This window comes from Saimiri boliviensis, chromosome 15, assembly GCF_048565385.1.
Source record: "Saimiri boliviensis isolate mSaiBol1 chromosome 15, mSaiBol1.pri, whole genome shotgun sequence".
Taxonomy (NCBI): Eukaryota; Metazoa; Chordata; class Mammalia; order Primates; family Cebidae; genus Saimiri; species Saimiri boliviensis.
In genome coordinates, this window is record NC_133463.1 from 14320019 (window position 1) to 14343326 (window position 23308).

The window sequence follows — 23308 nt, forward strand, 5'->3', positions numbered from 1 at the left end:
TTCTCACAGTCATCTACATTTCAACCTGGGCTCAGTCTGATATTCCAGCCATATAAGTAAAAGGATCGAAAAGAAAAAAAAAAAAGTTACTATGTGCTATTCCAGCCTCATTCAGCTCATGGACTTACCAAATAAACATTTATGTCTCAGCACTGAAAGAGAAAACTCACAGTCTGATGAGAGTGGAGCCACGGCTTCTTCTCAGAAGTCCAGAAACTACCATGGGCAGAAAAGCACGTTTCGGCTTCCCCTGTGTGCTGAGTGAGCTGAATGGAGCCTCATAACTCCACCCCACAAGGTGCTGCCCTCTGCCTGTGGCACAGCAGCACCAGCCACCCAGACCAGTCAGTTTGAAGAAAAGCAGAACCAGAGTGACCTTGAAGAATCACGCAGAGGTCTTCTAATGTGTACAGAATCCCAGGAGAGCAATGCCAGCCTACCCTGGCCATGGCCACTCAATAGATATTTACTGAGCAATTTCTCTGGGCTGAGATCACAGGCTCCTGTGTTTCATGTAATCAAAAAACCAGTGTCAGCGAAGCATCTTCATGAAAAAGGTGACAATATATGCCACTTGTGCAGATCACAAACAACATTTTAGTATTAATTCTGCACTAACTTCCTAAATTGGCATGACATATGCCATAGAAGACCTACTTCTGATTCTTGTAGCCAAATACCTTCATCCTTATGTTCTATAAATACCTCTCCTAGATTCCTATGGAAGACGTGAGATGTCAAAATGGCAGTGTGAGCGATTTGATTTTGGGGGTAGATGACAGGCTGAGAATACCTGGATTAAATTCAAATTTCTGAGCTGGAAGGGAATTTTAGGCCAGGTGGTCCCTCATGGCCCGTGCCTGGGTGGTAATAGTCAGCTTAACTGTTTTCAGCTGTCAATAGAATTAGCTGTGACCTTGGTGATCTTTGAGCATGTAGTCCTCCTTTTATAGGGTGAATCTGTGCATTTGCGGGATAACTACTCATTTCTAGCAGAGGTAATACATCGTCATGAAATACCATCCATATGAAAAGAATAAGGGGTGGCAGTGTGGGAACAGAAGGGCCACTGTCTTCTGAGCAGCCACGGCAAGGAGTCCATTTTACTGCATGGCTCAGGAACAGATGTTCCATGTGGCTGATCCATTCAACAACACTATATAATGCATCATTTCTTAATGAATGATCTGCAGTCTCCACTCTCCCCTAAATTGCCTTTTTCCGATGTCCAACTTAACTGTGATTGAACTTCTTAGCTTTGGGGTGTCACTGCTACTCAGGCAGCTAATGCCTGAGATGTATCATCCTTCTAGAAGCAAATACTTCTAAGGTGAGCCATAAATTCCCAGTGTTTTGTGTCGGTTATTGGATGCTGGCGTGTTCCACAAATGCCAATAGGAATGTGTTAACATTTCTTAAAGAATGAGGAAAAATAGCTGCATAGCCTCATCATTACTTGTACATCTAGTTGAGATAGATGTCCTGCTTCCACACAGCTTTCTTTCCTGTGGCACAAATGAAGGGACCATTTTCTTATAAGTACATCCTATATAGCTGTATAACATTGGAGTGAAAGAAAATCTATACAATGAATTTAGTCAATAAGAGAATGAATGGGGCTAATTAAAATGTTGTGTACAGGGGTGTGTTTTCTCTTCCTAAAGAATGGCATGAAAAATTATTAGATAAAGAGTTCTAAGCTACTGGCAAAGCAAAGATATAGAGTTGAATTAGAGGGAAATGAACGGATGTGAGTGAACTGCCTGGGTGTAGTTTCAAAAACAAACTGATTACTCACAGTGTTATGTTCTGAAAAAGATGCCCATTCGCTGAAGCACCATGCTCAGATGCAATTACTTGGAAAGGGAGATCTAGCCCAGGGAAGAACAACAAGGCATATTTATTTCTTGCAACATATTGCCGTTGGTAAACAAATATTCTGCCCAATTCCAATTAAGCTGATGCTGTTTGTGCCTAACATCTAACCAGCAATGAATCTCTCTTAGAAGCTATAATGATCATATGAATGCAAACAAATATTTGACATAATACATGGTAAAAGTATCTGTGCAATATTTTCTTAAAAACACTGTGCAGCTTGCATACTGTAGTTGGGTTTCTTTTTAAGTATAGGCAAACTTCGTTGTAGGTATCAGCTGAGCTTAAGATGTTCAAATGGTGGTATTAGAGTTTTATGTCAACCCCATGAATGAGCATTGTTGAGCTTCGAGCATTTCATTGGAAACTTCTTCACAGCCCCACTTAGAATGCACCTGTCAAGGTTCCTGTTGTCATGGTGATCAGGACCAGCAAGCACTCTCACTGCTGTCTGCGGCTGTTCGTGATAGGTCCCCAGAGCTCCACGTACACAGCCTGGCATCCTGATCTCACTGGCTTGTTTCAGCCTTGTGACTTTGAGGCCATACTCACACTGGTCTTTTCCTCTCTCTGTGTCTTCATTTTCCTATCTGGTCATTTTTTTATGCGGGTTATTTTATTTATAATACCTTGGGCAGGTCATGTAACCTTGCTGAGTCTCAGCTGCCTTGACTACAAAGTGGATATAACATGTGCATGAGTTCCGGGCTTGCTGTTAGTGTCCGAAGGCAGCAGAGTGTGAAACACAGCTGCAGAGTACCACAGAGAAACATCACGATGGCACTTGCCTTTCTTTCCTTCCCAGCATTGTGTAGAAGGCTTACCATTTTGTCATGGTTTTGATTTCTTTCATTTTATTATTTATAAGAAAATAAAAGTTTTCTCACTAAAAGTGAAAAATCCTAACTCCCTAACAGAGAAGCAAACAATGATCACGCATGGTGGCTTGAAAGGAGGGAACCTGAGGTCCTGGTCAGAAGTCAGACTTACTCTGGCTCTTTCCCTCTTCTTTGCCTTAATTTTTGCATAGAGTCAATATAAGGCTTTTGTACCTGGAAGCCTTGCACCCAGATCGTGGCCAGGCACCATGGGAGAGGCCCACAGAAAGCAAAGCCAAGGAGAGGGAGGAGTCAGCAACACAGCACCCAGCCTCCCTTCCTCCCGGTCTCGGCCAAGAGGGCTTTGCATTCCCAGGAGCCCTCATTTCCCACTTGCCAGTCCCCTTCCAGTCGGAGCCTGACCCCTGGCCTGGAGGACAATTACATTTTTGTTGCTCTTTAGCAGTGTGGCTCCTTTTATTCCATCTCTCAAATCTTAACTGTTATCCCTGCAGTCTTGGGTATAACCTTTCAAGTCTTAATGATGCCTCTCCTCCACCTAACTTCCTCCAAAGTCTTCCCCTGGCCTCCCGCAGGCCCCTCTAGGGCACACACAGCCCCTGTCACACTGGCTTCCGTCCACTCCTCCCGCATCCCAGGGCTCGTACTTGCTCCAGGACAGCCCTGCTCCAGGATGCTCTTCCTCTCACTCATGCCTGCTCCTCACTCATCGGGTGAAGTTTATAATCCCACTCCTCTCAAGAGCGCTCTTCCTGCTCCCCAGGCCTCTCTCTTCCCATCTGCTAGTCTCTATCCCTGAACTCTGTTTCTGTCCTCATAGGGCCCACAGTTCTATAATTATGTATTTATTGGTTTACTTCCATATTAAATCTCCTTTCTGTTGATCATATGTTTTCCACGGGTGGGATAGTGCTGTTTTATTTACCACTGTGCCTCACTTATTCTCTAGCATATTATAGGTGCTCATGACATAGTTTCTGAAGAGGGGAGGGAAAGAGAGAGGGTAAAAAAGATGTGGGAGGGAGGAGAAGGAGGGAAATAAAAAAGAAAAAGGAAACAACAAAGGAAGAGAGAAGAAAGAAAGGAAAGATCGTGTAACAGTAAATGCTGTGAGGAACGCTGTTTTGTAGAGTGACAAGTGAGATATCATCAATCCTCCATAAAGGAATAAGACAGTAGCACGGTCTTTGTAATCAATATTTGATTAGAATTTGAAATTGTCTCTACAGTTATCAATAACCAACTCCTTAGTCTCATTATTTTTCCCAGGTTTCAGATTTCCATTAACAATTAACATTTAAAATACTTTTTGAAAATTTTATTCATTCAATAATTGTTGAGTATCCATTATACACAAGTAGGATAGAGAGCAGTTAAAAGAACAGAATCTGTGATCAGATTCTATGTGTTCAAATTAATAGCTGTGTGACCTGAGTAGCTACCTCTCTGTGACCTACTTTTCTTCTCTATAAAGGAGATAATAATAGATCTACCTTATTATTTTGCTGTGTTATTAGGTGTTATCTGCTGAAGATAGAGTGGTTAACCCAGTGCACGCTGCCCCTGTAGTGTCTCTGAGTCTGTGGTCTAGGAAGAGGGGCAGACTTTAAACACATTACTCATATGAACAGCTGTTTCGTGGTCACCGTAGTGCTTTGAAAAGTTAGATTATACCATCAGGGTACAGGTATGTAAGGAGGATCCTAACCTAGTCTTGAGTTGGATACTCGAAGCGCTTTCCTGAGGAAGCCAGACATAAGCTGAAAACTGGAATATGAGAAAAATTTTCCAGGCAAAAACGGAGGTGCAGGAGTGGGATTGGAAAGGCCAGTGTCAGGAACTGCTGTGTTTTACCAATGAATTATAATATGCATTTTCGGTCACATTAAGAGTTCCTGAAATCAGGACATGTCCTACAATTGATGACATCTCAAATTCGTGGAAGTAAAAAAAGAAAAAGGTTGACAAAACCTCAGTCCTGTCTTCTTTCTCTCTTCCCCGGGCAGCATGAGCTTCACCACTCGCTCCACCTTCTCCACCAACTACTGGTCCCTGGTCTCCATCCAGGTGCCCAGCTAATGGCGCCCGGCCAGTTAGCTGTGTGGTCAGCGTCTATGCAGGCTCCAGGGGCTCTGGTTCCTGCATCTCCATGTACTGTTTCACCAAATTCCAGGGTGGCATGGGGTCTAGGGACCTGGCCACGGGGATAGCAGGGGGTCTGGCAGGAATGCAAGGCATCCAGAATGAGAAGGAGATCATGCAAAGCCTGAACAACTACCTGGCCTCCCATCTGGACAGAGTGAGGAGGCTGGAGACTGAGAATTGGAAGCTGGAGAGAAAAATCCAGGAGCACCTAGAGAAGAAGGGACCCCAGGTCAGAGACTGGAGCCGTCACTTCAAGACCATCGAGGACCTGAGGGCTCAAATCTTTGCAAATATCGTGGACAATGCCTGCATCGTTCTGCAGATTGACAATGCCCATCTTGCTGCTGATGACTAGAGTCAAGTGTGAGACAGAGCTGGCCACACACCAGCCTGTGGAGAGTGACATACATGGGCTCCGCAAGGTCAGTGATGACACCAATGTCACTTGGCTGCAGCAGGAGATGGAGATCGAGGCTCTCAAGGAGGAGCTGCTCTCATGAGGAAGAACCACGAAGAGGAATTAAACGGCCTGCAAGCCCAGATTGCCAGCTCTGGGTTGACTATGGAGGTAGATGCCCCCAAATCTCAGGACCTCGCCAAGATCATGGCAGATGTCTGGGCCCGATATGACAAGCTTCCTTGGAAGAACCGAGAGGAGCTGGGCAAGTACTGGTCTCAGCAGACCGAGGAGAGCACCACAGTGGTCACCACACAGTCCGCCGAGGTTGAGCTGCTGAGATGACACTCCCAGAGCTGAGACGTACAGTTCAGTCCTTGTAGATCGACCTGGACTCCATGAGAAATACGAAGACCAGCTTGGAGAACAGCCTGAGGGAGGTGGAGGCCCACTACGCCCTGCAGATGGAGCAGCTCAATGGGATCCCGCTGCACCTGGAGTCAGAGCTAGCACAGACCCGGACAGAGGGAGAGCACCAGGCCCAGTAGTATGAGGCTCTGCTGAATGTCAAGCTTGGGCTGGAGGCTGAGGTCGCCACCTACCGCCACCTGCTGGAAGATGGTGAGTACTTCAATCTTGGTGATGCCTGGACAGCAGCAACTCCATGCAAACCATCCAAAAGACCACCACCCGCCGTATAGTGGATGGCAAAGTGGTGTCTGAGACCAACAACACCAAAGTTCTGAGACATTAGGCCAGCAGAAGCAGGGGACCCTTTGGGGAGCAGGAGGCCAATAAAAAGTTCAGAGGTCAAAAAAATAATTAATTAATAATAATAACAAAGACCAGAAACGGAGAGCAGAAAGCAAGGGGGAAAATGACCGGGGTGGTGTGCCAGGGCCCACCATGCAGAGCTGCATGGGGCAGATATGAATATGGTACTTTGTCCTACAAGCAATGGAAAGTTTCAGAAAGGTTTTTGCAGGTGAGTGCAAATGAACAGATACGTTTATTAAAATTTCACTCTGTTGTGAGGAGAACAAATTGCAAATGGAAAGAATAGTAGAAGAATATATGAGGCTACTGTAGGAATTCATTGTAGCCTGAATCGGGGTGTTGAGCATGGAGGTACAGAGAAGAAGACGGACTCAAAAATATTTAGTGAATGGCTGGTAAAGATGGACTCAAAAATATTTAGTGAATCCACTGATGATCAAGTGGATTTTGGGATGAAGGTAAGAAGCTTCAGGAATGACCAGAGGTCTTTTACATACATAAAAGATGCAATGCTGCTGGATGGAAAGCAGTTCCATTTCCCAAGATAAGGAACTCTGGAAGAGGTGCTGACTGGGGAGACGATTGTGAATTCAGTGTTGAACATGATTAGCGAGAGAGCTTGTGTGGTACCTGGTTACAGTGGTCATGTCCGCTGTTGGATACTTAGTTCTAAAGCTCAACAGAAATTCTGGAATGGACACACAAATCAGGAACTCCAAGGCATAAAGAAGCGGATGCAAGCCATGGGCATGGAGGAGAACTCTCAGGGAGGGCTTGCAGAAAGAAAAGAATGAGTTCCTAGGTTTGAGCTGAGAGGAAGTCCAGTATTTGAATGTCATACAGCACAAGACACCAAAACACAGAGAATGGTAGGAGGTAAACGAGATGTGGTGTTGTAGAAACCAAAGGAATAGAGTGAGGATTTCAGGAAGGATGGAGTAGTCAACTCTATTTACTGCTTCTGAGAAGCCAAGTAAGGTGAAGATGTAAAGGTATCCATTGGACGTAATGACTTGAAAGTCATAGGAAGCCTTCCCAAGAGCTGTAGTGGAGTCACATGGATGGTCTTGAAGATGCAGCAGGCTCAGAAGTAGAAAGGAGGTGAACAGAGAGAGAGAAACTATAAGCACTTATTTTATGAGGTTTGACTGTGAAGATATGGGAGATATTTGTATCTGGAGAGGTATGTGAGGATCCAGAGGGCTTTTATGTTGGTTTTGTTCCGTTTTTCTATTTTCTTTTAATTTTTTTTGACTTTGTCTTCCTCTTCATCATCTTCCTCTCTTTTTGAAAATGGGAACCCTAGGATATTTTAATGCCAATAGCAAAGATTCAGTAAAAAGGGAGAATGCGAATGTAGGAGAGGGAACCATTGGTAACACAAAGCAGGTGGGATGAGTTAGGACCCCAAGGCTGAGTGGAGGAAGTTGCTGCTTTTCTAAGAGCAAGAAGCTGTCTTCACAGTAACCAGGCATCTGTGCAGGTGGTGCCCCAAAGCTGGGATGTTCCCATGGGTTCTATTTTTCCAGTGAAGCAGGGCAAGTCTTAAGAGTGAGATTAGGCTAGTGTACAGAAGGTTTTTTAGGTAAGACGATACAGACGTGTGTGGGCTTGAGATTGCCTTGGGGGAAACATTGAATGGGGAATGCCGTATTAAGGGTTGGTAGGAGTGGTAATAATGAGTTGACAGAGACCTCTGTATTCTTGCATAGTGTGGTCTGCGTTTCTCAGCTGCTCTGTAGTTGACTTGGAAGACTAATATTGTTGGAGTCATCCAGAGCTGGGATTTAATTAAAGGAGCTCAGCGTATGGCCAAGAGAAAGACTGAAGTGCCTGATCTTGCATTCTCGGTTTAGAGGAAAGGAAGGGAAGCTAGAATGGGCTTCACACATAAGGGGACATAGGTGTTGTTGACCTGTGAGGGCTGAGTAAGGAGGCAAACATATTACCAGTTACTGACCAACGTGATCTAATGGAAAATGTGCAGCAGTCCATCCCCCTGAGCCCTAGCTCTGAAATTTGGTGATAAGAAATAAGATAAGTGGGGGAACGATAAACGGGGGAGTGGTGCCTCCAAGGGGGTCAGAGGGAATGAGAACAAGAACACAGACAGGGAGCTTAGTTTTGGAAAGAGCTACTCAATGGAAGAGGTAACATGTTTGCTTTTTTCTTAGTTTTTTTTTTTTTTTTTTTTTCTCATGCCTTGCTCAGAGGCAGACCAAAAATAAATGTTCAGTACATATTCCACAAATGAAGAATAAATACAGGAGTTAATGAGCAAAAAGGGACAATGTTAGTAGAAATATTCTCACAAGAACTCATTTGGTTATTCTATGATATTTGATTAAAGTGATAGTTCAGGCTACTGACCTGACCTGGATGTATTACTGTAAAATCTAACTTGTACATTATTTTGAAATTAATCCTTAATTTGAACCAAAGTAAAACAATGATTCAAACTGAATCTCAATAATCCTTCATGTAGGTTAAACTGTAGATAGATTACATCTTTGCAGTTGAATGATAAATTGTAGTGTTGAAAATGGAGGAGCTGAGGAGGTAACTGTGGATCAATAGTAGAGAGCATTGAATTCTTGCTCCAGGTGAAAAAATGAGGAGGAATAGCTGGTCCTGCTACAGATGCATCAGATGGCTAGACTCCTCTCGGTGGAGGTGCATCCTCACTAAAGTATCATCACCCCTTTCCTCATCACGCTGATTCATTTGCAGTTACCTGTTCCCAACTTTTCCACTTGCATGTGTGTTCATTGTCTGTATCAGCCCTGACCAATTGTGTATGCTGAGGCCTATCTGATTAGTGCAGTCCTGTGGCCCAGCACCTAAACTAATGCCTGTTGCTAATAAGGGATTGATATCTATTTGTTGATTTGATTAAGATACTATTACAATTCACTTGGGGTGTTTCCAACCTGTGTGTGAGCTGTTGCTTGCTCCAGAGCAAAGCTTTGAAAATTCTAATAAGCATACAAAGCACCGAGATCTTGTTAAAATACAGATTCTGATTTAGTAGGTCTGGGCTGTGTCTGAGAATCTGCATTTCTTGTGTGTGTGTGTTTTTTTTTTTAAACAAACAACAAAAACAAAAACTTGTTGAGCCTTTCCTCCCCCACCATGCTGGAGTAACTGCAGAGAAAAAAAAATTTCCTTTTGATCTTCACAGCTATCTGGAAGGGGTGGGGGAAGATTTTTTTTTTTTAAGAAAGAAAAAGAGAAAGAAAGAAAAATAAATAAATAAATAGAATGAAGGAGAGGAAGAAAGAGGAAGAGGGAGAGAGAACGGAAGTGTTGCTTTATTGCCCAGGCTAGAATGCAGTCTAAAAATGGGTATTGAAAACCTCTTTTATGCCAATAATTGTGCTTAATAATGGAGACAGGAAAAAATGAGGGAAGAAAATAATAAACAAGTGGCCAACCATATTTCATTTAAACCTGTAAGTAGGTGTGATGTGGTGCTAATAAGAGTCTATATTTTGTGTATTTAAAGTGGAGAGTTCTATGAATGTTTATTAAGTTTACTTGTTCTAGATATGAGTTCAAGTCCTAGATATCCTTGTTAATTTTCTGTCTTGTTGATCTTTCTAATATTGATGTTGAAGTCTTCTATTATTGTGTGGGACTCTAAGTCTCTTTTTAAGTCTTATGTATCTGGGTGTTCCTGTATTGGGCAGTAAAAATTTAGGATCATTAGCTCTTCTTGTTGCATTGATCCTTTTACCATTATGTAATGTCCTTCTTTGCCTCTTTTGATCTTTGTTGCTTTAAAGTCTATTTTATCAGAGGTGAGAATTGCAACTCCTGCTTTTTATTTATTTATTTACTTTTGCTCTGCATTTGGTTGGTAAATCTTTCTCCATCCCTTTGTTTTGAGTTTGTGTGTATCCTTGCATGTGAGATGGGTCTGGATGCAGCATACCGATGGGTTTTGGCTGTGTCTTTTGATTGGGGGATTTAGTCTATTTAAATTTAGGATTAATAATAATATATGTGAGTTTAATACTGCCATTTGATGTTAGCTGGCTGTTTTGCCCATGAGTTGATGTAAATTCTTCATTATGTTGATGCTCTTTACTTTTTGGTATATTTTTGGAATGGCTGATACTGGTTGTTCCTTTCTATGTGTAGTGCTTCTTTCAGAAGCTCTTGTAAAGCAGGCCTGGTGGTGATGAAATCTCTAAGTACTTGCTTGTTCACAAAAAATTTTATTTTTCCTTTGCTTATGAAGCTTAGTTTGGCAGGATATGAAATTCTGGGTTGAAAGTTCTTTTCTTTAAGGATGTTGAATATTGGCCCCCATTCTCTTCTGGCATGTAAGGTTTCTGCTGAGAGATCTGCTGTGAGTCTGATAGGCTTCCCTTTGTGGCCTGACCTTTTTCTCTGGCTGCCGTATTTTCTCCTTCATTTCAACCCTAGTGAATCTGATGATTATGTGCCTTAAGGTTGCTCTTCTTGAGGAACATCTTTGTGGTGTTCTCCGTATTACCTGGAGTTGAATATTGTCCTGCCATGCCAGGTTGGGAAAGTTTTCCTGAATAATATCCTGAAGAGTATTTTCCAGCTTGGGTTCATTCTCTTCGTCACATTCAGGTACACCTATCAAACATAGATTAGGTCTTTTCACATAGTCCCATATTTCTTGGAGACTTTGCTCATTCCTTTTTATCCTTTTTTCTTTATTGTTTTATTTCATTGAATTGGTCTTCGATCTCTGATATCCTTTCTTCTGCTTGATCAACTGGGCTGTTAAAATTTGTGCATACTTTACGAAGTTCTTGTGTTGTGTTTTTCAGCTCCATTAATTCACTTATATTCCTCTCTAAATTGTCTATTCTCATGAGCATTTCATCAAACTTTTTTCAAAGTTCTTAGTTTCTTTGGGTTAGAACAAGTTCCTTTAACTCACAGAAGTTTCTTATCATCCACCTTTTGAAGTCTATTTCTGTTAATGGAACACACTCGTTCTCCATCAGGCCTTGTTCTGTTACTGATGAGGAACTGTGATCCCCTGCAGAGAGAGAGGCATTCTGATTTTGGGTATTCTCAGCCTTTTTAGGCTGGTTTCTTCCCTTTGTTTTAAATTTATCCATCTGTCGTCTTTGTAATTACCGACTTTCTAATTAGGTTTCTGAGTGGATGTCCAACTTGTTGATTACCAGCGCCGGAATCTGAGCAACCCACTGCACGGGCCAAAACAGTGTTGTTAAGATTGATGGTGCTTTTCTGACTCTGCACCAAGAACTGCTGTGCTGAGGCACTGGCAAAACCACCTCGCTGGCCACAAGAGTTGTGCTGGTGACCCGAGGGGCTCCTCCACTGGGAATCTCCTGGTCTGTGAGCAACAAAAATTAGTCTGAAAGTGTGGCATCCTCTCCTTCTCTGTGCTTTCACTGGGAGCTACAATCCCGAGCTGCTAGTGATCAGCCATCTTAAGGACTCCCTGTTTAATAAATGGTGTTGGGAAAACTGGCTAGCCATGTGCAGAAAGCAGAAACAGGACCCCTTCCTGACACCTTACACCAAAATTAACTCCAGATGGATTAAAGACTTAAACATCAGACCTAATACCATAAAAACCTTAGAAGAAAATCTAGGCAAAACCATTCAGGACATAGGTGTAGGCAAGGACTTCATGACCAAAACGCCAAAAGCAATGGCAACAAAAGCCAAAATAGACAAATGGGACCTAATCAAACTCCACAGCTTCTGCACGGCAAAAGAAACAGTCAGTAGAATGAATCGGCAACCAACAGAATGGGAAAAAATTTTTGCAGTCTACCCATCTGACAAGGGGCTGATATCCAGAATTTACAAAGAACTAAAGCAGATCTACAAGAAAAAAACAAACAAGCCCATTCAAAAATGGGCAAAGGATATGAACAGATACTTTACAAAAGAATTTGCATTTCTAACCAGCTTCCAGGCTCTGCCCGGGCTGAGGACCCAGGGACCACAGTTTGAGTAGCAAGGCCCTGGAGTGTAGTCGTTTCCCACATCAGACTGCAATATGGATGTTCCCTGGTCTTGTTCGGAGGGTTCTTGAAAACTGAGCCATTCAAGTTTTGAGAATTTAAATAAAAATATATGTATTTAAATATATTTAAAGTAGATAAGAATAGATAGGTTATCATCCCCATGTTACAGATGAAGTGGCTGAGGCAGAGAGCAGTTAAATGAATGACCTCAGTTCATGGAGCTAGTACATGGCAAAATAGTTTAAATTCAGTTCTTTTTGTTCCAAGTAAAATGCTGTCTCCGTCGTGTTCTCACACTATTTGTGTATTCACTCATTCATTCTTCAGTGGTTTATAGAGTACCTTTTTTGGACACTTACTTTTGCTCAAACTACATTCCTACCAACCCAAATTCCATCTTTTTTTTTTTTTGAGATGAAGTCTCACTCTGTTGTCCAGGCTGGAGTGCAATGACATGATCTTGGCTCACTGCAACCTCCACCTCCTGGGTTCAAGCAATTCTCCTGCCTCAGCCTCCTGAGTAGCTGAGATTACAGGCATGCGCCACCACACCTGGCTAATTTTGTTTTTTATTTTTAATAGAGATGGGGTTTTACCATGTTGGCCAAGCTGGTCTCGAACTCCTGACCTCAGGTGATCCACCTGCCTTGGCCTCCTGAAGTGCTGGGATTACAGGTGTTAGCCACCACGCCCGGCCCATCCTATCTTTAAGGCAGTTGGAAAGCAAGTTCCTCCATCATAGTTTTTGTGCACTTCACTGTTCCCCAACCCAATCCCTAGTGGGGAGGATACAGATACTCAGGAAGAAAATTTATATTCAGGCTAATCTAGTAATGTCAAAGAAGATCCATTAACATACTGCCATTCAGCTCAAAAAACACAACTATGAAATGTTGTTTACCGATAGCACTAGCCATCCTTTTCAAACTCATCCTGTAGAGGGAATGAGTCATCAGCATTTTCTCAGCCATTGACAGCTTCTGGCATTTCTCTACCTGCTTCAGAACATCATATTTTGTTCTACCAAAGTAACTGCACTAAACATGTGCACCTCAGCTTCAGAGGGAGTGTGATAATTAGGGATGCTGTGAAACTGACTGGCAGCTCTGTGTGCCAGTCTAATTCTAATGGAAGATGACTGTTCAGAGCACTTATAGTCATTTTCTGCATTGCTATTTTATAATTGGTAGTAGAAAAAAACTTCCCAGAAATAGCCACGTTTGAAATGCATGGATTTAATACTCCTTCTGATCATCTCAGAACACCTAAACCCACACTCAAAATGTCTGTGGTAGTTCATTCTGCTCCTCAAAAGTCAATAAACCTGTTGAATCTTGAACCTCTAAGACATGTATACATCTCATTCTGGGGTTCCTCTGAAGGATTTGGGCACAACACACACTAGTTATGGTCTCGAATGCTCTCAAACTTCAGGTGTATAAAGGCGACTCTGTTTAATGGATTTTTTCTCTGTAAATTGCTCAGTAAAATTAAGAATAACTTTATAATGTAAATAATCTAGGGCTCCGTATCTATTTCCTCAGTCTTTTGTCTTTTCCTTGATTTTCTTCAAGTGGGTAAACATAGCTACCTCTGTTATCAGATATGGCAGAGTATCAGTAGTTTATGCTCAGAAATATGATACTCAAGGAAGTGTTAGTAAAATAATAAACACTTCTGATTTAAGTAATTTCTCCTTCAAAGAGCTCCAAACACTTTATTATATATTTTACCTTTCTTTCATAGCCCTGTGGAGAATATGGCAATCATTTATCCTCATTTTACAGATGAAAAACTGAGATGAGTGAGTTAATATGGCAGGAATGCATAGTTTCGTAAAGAGCAGCACACCTTGGGAGGCCGAGGCGGGTGGATCACGAGGTCGAGAGATCGAGACCATCCTGGTCAACATGGTGAAACCCCGTCTCTACTAAAAGTGCAAAAAATTAGCTGGGCATGGTGGCACATGCCTGTAATCCCAGCTACTCAGGAGGCTGAGGCAGGAGAATTGCCTGAACCCAGGAGGCGGAGGTTGCGGTGAGCCGAGATCGCGCCATTGCACTCCAGCCTGGGTAACAAGGGCGAAACTCCGTCTCAAAAAAAAAAAAAAAAAAAAAAAAGCAGCACACCCTTTTGTAGGTAAATTAAGCAGAATATCCAACTGCAGCTGCCAGTGTCCATGTAGGCCTTCCCTTCTCCCATTCCTTTCTCCCCATCTCCAAGTTCCAGGACGAGTGTGTCTTCTGGCAGCTGAACTCTGTTCTCAGTTAGGTCTAATCCACTCCCTTTCTCTACCTCTCACCGATGTTTAATGTTGACGGATTGCAGTTCTTAACAGATGTTGCCAGATATTTGGGTGAATGCAGTATATTTAGAAGAAAGGATCTTAAAGTATTATTAAATAATACCCTATTGATAATTAGAGATAAAGTATGATTCTATAACCTCTACATTCTTAGAACAGTTTTTTCTCAGTGATGATCTATTTTTTAATTTCATTTGCTGTGCCTAACACAAACTTTTTGTAAATTAATAGCTGATTAATGTAAACTATTGCATTCATTAAGATCAATGGGAGAAATGGTTTCATGAGAACTTGAGTATTAACATTTACTAATATGAAGATACATGTTCATGTCCTTTGGTTTCTTACCAAGTTGTAGGTATTTTTTTGTGCAGTATAGCACGAGAGAGTGCTTAAGAATGTGGACTGTAGAATCACATCTGGGTTTCATTTCAGTGCCACAACTTACTGTGGAAACTTGCACAAAGTAATTACCTTCTTAGAGGCTCAGTTTCCTGACCTGCAAATGGAATTAACAATACCCAGCTCAGATTATTGTGAAGATTGATTTACTTATTTAATGTATTTGTTTTTACTTTTTACACTGCAACTGTGACAGATGAAGATTATCATGAGGATGAAACAAAAATAATGCAGGCTAAAGATCTAGTGCAGAATTTGGCATGTAGTAAGTGTTCAACAAATGGTTGTGATTGTTGTTGTTGATGATGATGAAGAATGGCTATGGAGATAGGAAACACTCCTGTAGATATTTCTTAAAATATTCAAATAAAGTGTGTAATGAAATCTTTTCCAAAAGAGAGAGAGAGAGAGAAGAAAGAGGAGAAAGAGAGAGAAAGGAAGAAAGAGAGGGAGGGAGGAAGGGAAGGAAAGAAAAAATACAGGAAGAAAGAGAAGAGAAAGATGACAGAAAGAAGGAAAGAGAGGGAGGGAGGGAAGAAAGAAAAAGAAAGAAAAAAGGAATGAAGGAAAGAAAGAAACGGAAATGAAAAACATTTTTAAAAGGTAAATCGGCTGGGCATGGTGGCTCATGCTTATAATCCAACACTTTGGGAGGCCGAGGTGGATGGATAACTTGAGGTCAGGAGTTCCAGACCAGTCTGGACAACATGGTGAAACCCCATTGCTATTAAAAATATAAAAATTAAACAGGTGTGCGGGTGGGTGCCTGTAATCCCAGCTACTTGACTTGAGAGGCTAAGGCAGGAGAATTGCTTGAGCCCGGGAGGCAGAGGTTGCAGTGAGTGAGATCACACCACTGCACTCCAGCCTGGGTGACACAGTCAGACTCTGTCACAAGAAAAGAAAAAAAGAGGTAAATCATTTTGACTCATGAAACCTAAATGTATTTGGCACATAATAACTTTAGGAAAGGCCTACCTTTTGTAATTTTTAGGCTTTCTATGTTTTTCTAGAGGGAAGTTAAAGCAAATGTTGAGGTAGAGAAGCACTTAGACTATTAGAACAAATAAACTGTGAATTGTATAATTTTGAAAAATAAAATATAATTTTTCAAGAACAATTGGCAGTTGTAGCCCAGTCTAGTAGTAGTCACAGAAACTTGTGGCTACAAAATGTGATCTTGTTCAAGATCATTGTTTTACATGGGATAAGAGTAGCTGCATGAGCTGGTCCATAGTGGCACAGCAACATGAGTTGACAAGGTGAGGTGCCCAAACCATAGCCTAGTGCTCTCAAAGGGCCCTTATCATGAGCAGCCATAATCATCTGCAGTCAGAAAGTTAATGTTCATTTTGCTATAACAGCTGCAAAAAGAGCTTATTCTTTCAAGTAGCTTATATTACTTCCTGAAGCTGTTTTTCATCAAGAAATGCATAATTTATTCAGAGAGATGAAATTTGATGTTCCATTATATTTCATTACATGTTGCAATAGCAATTTCCTTGGATGCTGTAACCTCACAGAAGAGGGAAACTAATACTAAGGGGCTAAGAATGCTGCCTATTCTTCAGGTGTCCTTAAAACTAGGCAGAGTTAGCTTGATCAAAAAAGCAAGAAAAATAATATTTTGGCTAAACAAAATAGCATGAAAAAATACAAATAGAAAAAGCACAGACAACAGTTACTTCCTCGAGTTTTATTCATATTATTTATTTATTTTGAGATACAATTACAGGTACAATTTCACCTTTATTAATGATAACAGATAAATGGAGTCTAACCTAAAGTTTCTTTCCAGTCAGAATTTAAACAACAATGATATTAAGAACATGGCTCGTCTATCATGGGGGTGGGAGGGGGGCACTTTGTGAGTGTCAGTTTGAGAACTAAATGAGGTAATACGTGGAAAGGGTTTAGAACAGTGAGGGTTAGTGATGACAGACACTGATGTTGTCACTGAAACTCTTTAATATGACTATAGATTTCTAAATGAGGATTACTAGATTATTCTAGATTGAGCCACAAGCATAATGGGGTAAATGGGGCTCCAGACTAATGCTATCCAACAGAAAAATGTCAGCCACATATGTAATTTTGAGCACATGTAATTTTGTAACATGTCTAATAGAAATGTTACAAAAATATACAGAAACAGGTAAAATTAATTTTAATATCTTCTTTAACTTAATGTATCCAAAATATTATAATTTTACTGTGATTAAATATTAGCTATTTTACATTTTTTTGGTACTAAGTCATTAAAATTTAGTTTGTACATTAGCTTTTATAGCCCATCTCCATTCAACCTGGCACAAGTTCAAGTCCTCAGTAGCCTCTTGTGGCCAGGGCTCTGTATTGGACAGTGCAGCTTTTTATGAAAGCTACCCATTTCCATCCTTTCTGGAGGTGCGCACTTTTGTGGGGGGGGGGGCGGGGGAGGCTTTCTTCTTTGCTACAAGATGGGCAGACAATGTGCAAGTCCACGACATTTCGGTAGAAATATATGATACATGAGTTACAGTACATGCAGTCAAGTGCTGGGAATTCAATGCTTAGCTCGCTCTAAAAATAGTTTGCTTCAAAAGTTATAGAATATTTATTTTTTTGGACTGGTCTTTTTATATTTCCAGTTCGGCAAATTGTATTGTCAAAGCAGAGAGAGGTTTGTTTTTTGTTTACTTTGATAGGGAAAAGATTTGCTGCTTAGGCTTCTCTTAAAAAAATTATTTACTGGGTTTAGTAAATATTAATTGTTGCCAATGAGTGCAATCATTTTGCCTGCTAGGATGATTCTGATTATGAAGAGTCTGGTAGCTGAACAGAAAAATATATGTCCTACAAGTATTCCTTAAGACTCTTTATCAAGGTCATTACTGAATGCGTTATGGAAGAAAGAAATCTCATAGCTTTACACAGTTGAAAACAAGCATAACTATGTTGCACTGAAAGCTAGTTAAATAATTGTTAAGCAGATGGAAATTTGTGTGTTACTTCTAAAAATTACAATATATTAAGTAAGGTAATAAGGTTAGCTTTTACGTGGAATTTTATAAATTATTTTGATTTTTTTTAAATATTAGACTTCATCCATTTTGAAATGTTAGTCTTTCATTTATTATCAGATTACATAATGTGTCAGTACATATAATTCTCTCTTGTAAGTTTTTTAGTGGGGCCATGGAAATTTTGAGTTCAGTTCATCCTTTGTGGCTAAATTTGTAAATGAACTCAATATTCCTGGACCTTTATTTTCTTATCTGCAAACAGGGAAGAATGATAAGAGTTGAAAAGAACAAACATGTATATCCAGCTGACACTGAGCTAAACACTTTCCACACCTTAGTTTACCTATCTCTCATCATCACCAGCACGCATGATGTGGCCACCATGCTATCTTCATTTCACACATGAGGAGGCTGAATTCACTCAAGATCACAAAGCATGTGGTAGAGCCATCATTCTTCAAGCCCATGCCAGAGCTTCTCTGGGGAATTCCTTGATATTTGAAGTTATTTGGGGGAAAAAACTGAGCAGAATTACTTATAATCATTTGAAGATATCTTTAAAAAAATTTTTTTCCTCCTGTTTAGAAGTTTTCACATAGGCTCACTAACATATTAGGCAATTCCATAAAACCAAATGTGCTATTGATTTTAAGAATGCAAGCTGGTACTATGGAATACATCCTGATGAAATGATGATGTTGGTCCTGATGTTGGTCAAATGAGTAGAAACCGACTCAAATGCAGGTTTGACTGAATCACCCCTGAGGCTCCTTGTAGCTGGGATGTTCTATGACTTTTGGTGAATGCCTGGGTTGGAGAGCAGCATTCCTGTGCCTTTATTGGGGTCCATATAGCTCAAGAAGGCTATGCAGTTCATTGATAAGAGAAAAGGTGAGTGTTAGCTGTTGAGATAAGGTAGCTGAATAAATTTTTGAATGTAAAAGTAGATCTGAAAGCAGAACTCTCAGCCCAGTTGTAGGTCTGTGCAGAATGGACCGAATCATGGCCAACATTTTCCATTTTCATCTCATTCTTCATGAGCATTGATCACCACTAGAATCAGTAAAAATTAAACCACAGCCATAGATCCTTTATGAAGTGGGGAAAGTTCCAATTTTGAGGAAGAAAGGGGAAAGAGAGAAAGGAAGGTGGTGAAGTAAGGGAGGGCAGAGTAAAGGAGGGTGAAGAGAGAGAGATAATAGAAGGAAAACAAAGTGTGGCTCTCTAGGCTAGAATGAAGCCTTTGTTAAAGTTGCCCACTACACCACTGAAATAATGATGGCTGCAATAACTCAAATCACATCCCTGCCTGCCCTTGGGGTTAAGCTGGCTTTCAAAAGAATTCAAGAGAAATGTTTGTTTTAGCTTCTTATGAGAAGGCAAAGCCACCGAATGAAGAGATTACCACCAAGAGTGATCTCGACAACAAAGCCTCAAAGCAAGTGGCTTCTCCATAGTTAGTGTACTAAATGGAGAATTCCTAAGCACTCTGTTTAGAAGTGATGTGAGCAGTTGATTGGTCTTTCTGAGGGCATTTTGAATCTGCTGAATGTACTGAAGGCAAAATTTAAAAGGCTGTTTCTCTTGGCTTTATTGTTTTTTTCTACAGGTTTTGAAAAGCAACATTTACTTTCTATTTTTTCCAGTGAATTTAAAATACGTCATAATATTTATAGTGTGTTACTTATATCAGATGTTTATTGTGTGACTAGGTAACTGGAATTATTTCGTGCTGAAAGTAAAAAGACTATGGTCATCTTCTCACTCAGGGAAAATGTAGAACAGAAAATAAAAAGTTATGTTTGGTTGGGCATGATGGCTCACACCTGTAATCCCAGCACTTTGGGAGGCCGAGGCAGGGGGATCACGAGGTCAAAAGATAGAGACCATCCTGGCCAATATGGTGAAACCTTGTCTCTACTAAAAAATACAAAACTTAGCTGGGTGTGGTGGTATGCACGTGTAGTCCCAGCTACTGGGAGGCTGAGGCAGGAGAATTGCTTGAACCGGGAGGCAGAGATTGCAATGAGCTGAGATTGTGCCACTGTACTCCAGCCTGGCACCTGGTGACAGAGCAAGACTCTGTCTCAAAAAACAAAAACAAAAACAAGAACAAAAAGTTACGTTTGGTTCTGGGTGGGTCTGTGCTGCCAGTGCATCTATTAAAAGAATCACATAGATCCCAACTTGCCATCATGTGGAGGGGGTAGTGAAAGTTGGCTACCTGAACAAGGACTATGAATAACGTGTGAAAAATATTTTTTTTCTTCATTCCTTTCCTTTCATATCCAACACCTTCCCTCCCCCAAACTGCCTCTCCCCTGAGTGGGTGATGGGGGTGCCTGTCACAGTGATTCTAAGTCTATTTATGGGTCTGTGGCTAGATAACTGAAGCAGTGTTTCCACAAAAATTGCTCATAGTCCGTCACATACAACAGATGTTCACAAACATTTCTTAGCATGAGTGTGTGAATAAGTGATTCTTTAAAAACTCATTATTTGAGAATTTGATTTTCTTACCATAGTGTCTCCCAAAACTGGGGAAGGGAAACTGTCTAAACAGATCCAAAACTTACAAAAATCACAGATACCATTTGGATGGGTAACAAATTTCAAGATCCAAAGGGATAGAGATAGATCGGAAACATCAAACAAATTCAAGAAAATGAAATTTAATACTCAACCATGCACCTTTGAGATGGTAGAGAAATGGTTAGCTGCAGCATGGCAGCATATGTAAATACAGCCAAATTTCCCATTGGTTGTGTTGTATCAGTGCCAGAAAGGCTAATGCAATTCTAAACTACCTCAACAGAAGTAAACAGCACAAAAAAAAAAAAAAAAAAAAAAGAAAGAAAGAAAAAGAAAAGAAAATGAAGCGATTATTTTACTCTATTCTGAGGTCACACCAGGAGTATGTAGGCAACCCAGCCAGTTGATGAAGAGATATAGGAGAGTGCTAAGGTGGTCAGTTTTAGAAACCTTGGCACAAGCAGAATCTGACTAGCCTTGGCTGGGTGAGTGTGGGAGGGCTGGAAGGTACTTGCATCTACTCTGGTGGCTCCAGGAGAAAGAACCAGGAATTGTATATAGAAGTTGAAAAAGGGCAGATTTGAGTTCAGTGTAAAGAAGAATTTTCTAGCTGACTTGCCTCTTTAAGAGCATGGAGGGGCAGGTTTCTCAAGTTGGTTGTGTTCAAGAAGAGGCTGCACAGCTCCTTACTGAAGATTTCCTCTCAGGTTGGTCTAGACAAGTCACTGTTTCCCTCTAACTCTGTGGTTGTGGTTCGCATGCCATGATGTGAAATAAAGTGAAGTCACATGACAGAAAGGAAATGAGTTTAAGGTCTGTAAAAGTAGATGGCCATCAATATTCTCCATTTCCACAGGGTCCATAGGTCAAAGCTGGCAGGCAGCTGTCCAAGGTGCTGGAGGGAAGTTGGCATGTGTAGGTGGTTGTGCTCCCCCAGTTGTCTTCATGCTTGCTGTTTGTTTTAATGCCTCTGGATTTTCTGCTTTTCTCTTCCTCATACAAATCTACACTTCTCCCTTCCCTACATGCACTGAGTCTTAAACTAAAACGAGAGAAAAACGCATTGGAAACGTGTTAGGGAACTGGGGCTAAACTACTACCTAGGGTTTCCTTCCTCTGCCCCATCCCAGCAGTAAATGAGTCCATTTCACTTTCAAAGGTTCAGCTTGGTATATAAGGTTGGACTGCTTGAACAGATTGATAGTTACAGTAGAAATAAATTGTTCTGAGACACTTGTACTAATTTCTTCTTGATTTCTTAATTTTGTGCCTTCTATAGTACATACATATCTTGAAACAGAAATCTTAGGCAAAACAACAGCAATGAAATTTATAGTGAGATGGAAGGAACACTCGATGTCTCGATGTTTTAGCTAAATACCTCTGTGGCCTTAGGTATACCCAGGAGCTGTGTGGTAGTAATAGGCTTGTCAGCTTCTCCACTTCCTATCTGTGTTGCCTTTTCTACATAATTTGACTTCTAAGTCCCTTAGTTTCTTTCATCTATAAAATCTACGAGTTGTAAAAATGGAATGTTAATATATGTCAATGTAAATACATGCTAATACACAACTATGGGTTGTGAAAATAAATAAGCTAATACATGTAAAGAACTTATTAGAACAATGGCATGCACACACATACTGTTTTTATATGTTGTGTTGAGGGGGTCCTGAAGACCACCTTTATCTGTATTTGATAATTTTGATAATGTCTCCATAATTTACTAGAAAGACCCACAGGACACAGAAAAGTTGTTAGACTGGCAGTTACGGTTTACTCCAGAAAATGATATAGATTGTAATTAGGAATGGAAAACAGTACATAGGGAGGAGTCTAGGAAAGACTAACTTGTAAGATTTTAGTTGTCTTTTCAGTTAGATTATATGGACAGAACTTAATTCTCTTAGCATTAATGTGTGACAACATCTATAAGATGTTGTCCACTATGAAGGTTCACCTGTGTGCTGGTGTCCAGGTTTTTATTGCGGGGGGCATGCAGTACCTTTGTGACTGCTCAGTCCTCAGCCTTTCCCTATCTCCTCTTGTTACCGGACCTCACCACTTACCCAAAGTTAGTCTTTGGGTCGGGGGTTTCCACAGTATCATCCCTTCATGGTTCACCAGAAAGGTGTTACCGGAAAGTGGTCATGATCTAGACCCCAAGAGAGGATTCTTGGATCTCACGCAAGAAAGAATCCAGGGTGAGTCCATAAAGTGAAAGCAAGTTTATTAATAAAGTAAAGGAATAAAAGAATGGCTACTCCATAGACAGGGCTGCTGGTTGCTCATTCTTATGATTATTTCTTGATTATATGCTAAACAAGGGGTAGATTATTCATGCTTCCCATTTTTAGACCATATAGGTTAATTTCCTTACATTGCTATGGCATCTGTAAACTGTAATGGTGCTGGTGGGAATGCAGCAGTGAGGGCGACTGGAAATCACTCTCATGGCCATCTTGGTTTTGGTGGGTTATGGCTGGCTTCCTTATTACAACCTGTTTTATCAGCAAGGCCTTTACGACCTGTATCTTTTGCTGACCTCCTATCTCATTCTGTGACTAAGAATGCCGTAACCTCCTGGGAATGCATCCCAGCAGTTCTTAGCCTTATTTTACTCAGCTCCTATTTAAGATGGAGTTGCTCTGGCTCAAATACCTCTGGCACTCTTACTGCCTTAAAAGGGTCAAACTGTCACAGTGTGACCTAAAGCTCAGACACACAAAAGCAAGCATGTACTATAAATCACACTGTTAGCATAAACTACTTGGCATGAACCAAAGTCTCAGATATACAAAGATCTTCTTATCAGGCAGGCCATTCTAAGGGCTCAGAGGAGCCAGTCAAAGGCCAGTCTTGAAAACTTGTAATGTATAGGGTTTGGGCATCCCAGGTCTACTGAGTTAAAAATTTACTGCACATTTGTGTAAGTTTTACTTATTTGAACAATGTAACCATTTTTATAAGGAATAATTTGTTTTCAGTTGTGAACATTTATTAAATATCTACTGCATGATAGCTCTTTTTATAACATT

At 40.8% G+C, this 23308-nt stretch overlaps 1 protein-coding gene and 1 pseudogene across 1 annotated transcript in view; both read left to right on the forward strand.

Annotated features, from left to right (window-relative positions):
• The window catches only part of CLVS1 (clavesin 1), a 213706-nt gene that overhangs the window by 186147 nt on the left and 4251 nt on the right, over positions 1 to 23308 (forward strand). The window lies entirely within an intron of this gene.
• On the forward strand, positions 4725 to 11615 carry LOC120362149 (keratin, type I cytoskeletal 18 pseudogene; annotated as a pseudogene).